The sequence below is a fragment of the Schistocerca cancellata genome, chromosome 1 (genome assembly GCF_023864275.1).
Source record: "Schistocerca cancellata isolate TAMUIC-IGC-003103 chromosome 1, iqSchCanc2.1, whole genome shotgun sequence".
NCBI classification, from domain to species: domain Eukaryota; kingdom Metazoa; phylum Arthropoda; class Insecta; order Orthoptera; family Acrididae; genus Schistocerca; species Schistocerca cancellata.
Window position 1 is genome coordinate 733,664,964 of NC_064626.1, and position 3,522 is coordinate 733,668,485.

Sequence of the window (3,522 nt, forward strand, 5' to 3'; positions counted from 1 at the left end):
CATTCCTGCTGATTAGACGTCGTGGAAATGCAAGTCTGAGCAATTCCATTGAGACATTAGCAGTATGGCTTGTTGCACCATCTTGCTGGAAGAGTGTTTCAGCATCTGGATCATGTCGATCAATTCCAGGCAGACCAAAACTGGTCAACATGTCAGCATAACGTCCAGAGTTTACCGTCACTGTGTTGCCATCTTCATCTTCAAAAAAATAGGGCCCCACGATTCCACGAGATGACATTGCGCACCAGACTGTTACTTTTTCAGAATGGAGAGGTTTTTCATGAAGTTCGTGTGGGTTATCTGAGGACCAATATCTGAAGTTTTGCTTATTTACGTACCCACTAAGATGAAAGTGGGCTTCATCACTCATCCATAAGTTATGCACTCTTTCTTCATTTCGTTCAATAACGTTAAGCATTGACTGGCAAAAGCGTATACGGTTATTGTAGTCATTACGTTTAAGGGCTTGCACTACCTGAATTTTGTATGGATGATAGTGAAGGTCACTCTTCAAAATCCGTCTTACTGATCGATTGCTGAGACCAAGTTCTGCGCTGTGCCGTCTCGCGGATTTTCGCAGAGTTCATCCCAACGCTTCGCACACACGATTAATGTTCTCGGGTGTCCGGATTGTTTTTGTGCTGCCGCCTCTTTTCTTTGTTGTGCTAGCAGTAGCTTCAAAGGTTTTAACCCAAAGGAGAATGGCTTTCCTTGATGGCACGGGAGCCCGTGGCGGCAGGTTTAATTCACGACGAAAGGCGCGTTGAGCACCAACCACACTATCCGCGTTTTTGTAATATTCCTTTACGGCATATGCACGTTGCGCACTCGACCAACACTCCATGGCTACTGAAACTTCCACCACTCTAGACGCCCAAGGTCACTTCCCCCACTCTCGCAACCCCCCTCCGCGCCCGACAACCACTATCGAAATCGTGCCGTTTCACTGCCTCACCCTGTATTTGTATGGAATCCAAACTGATCTTCCCCGAGCTCAGCTTCTACTAGTTTTTCCTTTCGTCTGTAAAGAATTCGTGTTAGAATTTTGCAGCTGTGGCTTATTAAACTGATTGTTCGGTAATTTTCACATCTGTCAACACCTGCTTTCTTTGGGATTGGAATTATTATATTCTTCTTGAAGTCTGAGGGTATTTCGCCTGTTTCATACATCTTGCTCACCAGATGGTAGAGTTTTGTCAGGACTGGCTCTCCCAAGGCCATCAGTAGTTCCAATGGAATGTTGTCTACTCTGGGGGCCTTATTTCGACTCAGGTCTTTCAGTGCTCTGTCAAACTCTTCACGCAGTATCGTATCTCCCATTTCATCTTCATCTACATCCTCTTCCATTTCCATAATATTGTCCTCAAGTACATCACCCTTGTATAGACCCTCTATATACTCCTTCCACCTTTCTGCTTTCCCTTCTTTGCTTAGAACTGGGTTTCCATCTGAGCTCTTGATGGTCATACAAGTGGTTCTGTTATCTCCAAAGGTCTCTTTAATTTTCCTATAGGCAGTATCTATCTTACCTCTAGTGAGATAAGCCTCTACATCCTTACATTTGTCCTCTAGCCATCCCTGCTTAGCCATTTTGCACTTCCTGTCGATCTCATTTTTGAGACGTTTGTGTTCCTTTTTGCCTGCTTCATTTACTGCATTTTTATATTTTCTTCTTTCATCAATTAAATTCAATATTTCTTCTGTTACCCAATGATTTCTACTAGCCCTCGTCTTTTTACCTACTTGATCCTCTGATGCCTTCACTACTTCATCCCTCAAAGCTACCCATTCTTCTTCTACTGTATTTCTTTCCCCCATTCCTGTCAATTGTTCCCTTATGCTCTCCCTGAAACTCTGTACAACCTGTGGTTCTTTCAGTTTATCCAGGTCCCATCTCCTTAAATTCCCACCTTTTTGCAATTTCTTCAGTTTTAATCTACAGTTCATAACCAATAGATTGTGGTCAGAGTCCACATCTGCCCCTAGAAATGTCTTACAATTTAAAACCTGGTTTCTAAATCTCCGTCTTACCATTATATAATCTATCTGACACCTTTTAGTATCTCCAGGGTTCTTCCATGTATATAACCTTCTATCATGATTCTTAAACCAAGTGTTAGCTATGATTAAGTTGTGCTCTGTGCAAAATTATACCAGGCGGCCTCCTCTTTCATTTCTTAGCCCCAATTCATATTCACCTACTACGTTTCCTTCTCTCCCTTTTCCTACTACCAAATTCCAGTCACCCATGACTATTAAATTTTCGTCTCCCTTCACTATCTGAATAACTTCTTTTATTACATCATACATTTCTTCAATTTCTTAGTCATCTGCAGAGCTAGTTGGCATATAAACTTGTACTACTCTAGTACGTGTGGGCTTCATATCTATCTTGGCCACAGTAATGCGTTCACTATGCTGTTTGTAGTAGCTTACCCGCATTCCTATTTTCCTATTCATTATTAAAGCTACTCCTGCATTACCCCTATTTGTCTTTGTGTTTATAACCCTGTAGTCACCTGACCAGAAGTCTTGTTCCTCCTGCCACCAAACTTCACTAATTCCCACTATATCTAACTTTAACCTATCCATTTTCCTTTTTAAATTTTCTAACCTACCTGCCCGATTAAGGGATTTGACATTCCACGCTCTGATCCGTAGAACGCCAGTTTTCTTTCTCCTGACAACGACATCCTCTTGAGTAGTCCCCGCCCGTAGATCTGAATGGGGGACTATTTTACCTCCAGAATATTTTACCCAAGAGGATGCCATCATCATTTAATCATACAGTAAAGCTGCATGCCCTCGGGAAAAATTACGGCTGTAGTTTCCCCTTGCTTTTAGCCATTCGCAGTACCAGCACAGCAAGGCCGTTTTGGTTATTGTTACAAGGCCAGATCAGTCAATCATCCAGACTGTTGCCCTTGCAACTACTGAAAAGGCTGCTGCCCCTCTTCAGGAACCACATGTTTGTCTGGCCTCTCAACAGACACCCCTTCGTTGTGGTTGCACCTTCGGTATGGCTATCTGTATCCCTGAGGCAAGCAAGCCTGAGCACCAACGGCAAGGTCCATGGTTCATGGGGGGGGGGTTCTGCCATGTATGGCACAGTAATTGGCCCTGGGGCTCAGCCTAGTAGAACTTCCATTTATGTTATCAGGCATTGTTCATAACATGCCCACTGTGCAACTATGCACATCTTAAAGGTGATGTGCTTCAACATGTATCAAGAGACCTATGCATTCAACAAGTGTCACAAGGCTAGGTTATTGATGATAAATCCTCATCAGAATTTTGTCATCACCTAAAGAGTGATTGGTTCTACAGTGACTTCAAGGTCACTATTAACGTGCAGGCTGTCATAGATACTTATTCCCTTCCCCGCCCAGAAGAGTTGCTCAGTAAGTTGCCTGGGGATTGCTTCTTTTCAAAAATGAACTTGGCTGAAGTGTAACCACAAGTTCTGTTGGATGAGGCATCAAAACAGTTGCTTGTGGTCAATATACATTTCAGCCTCTGTCA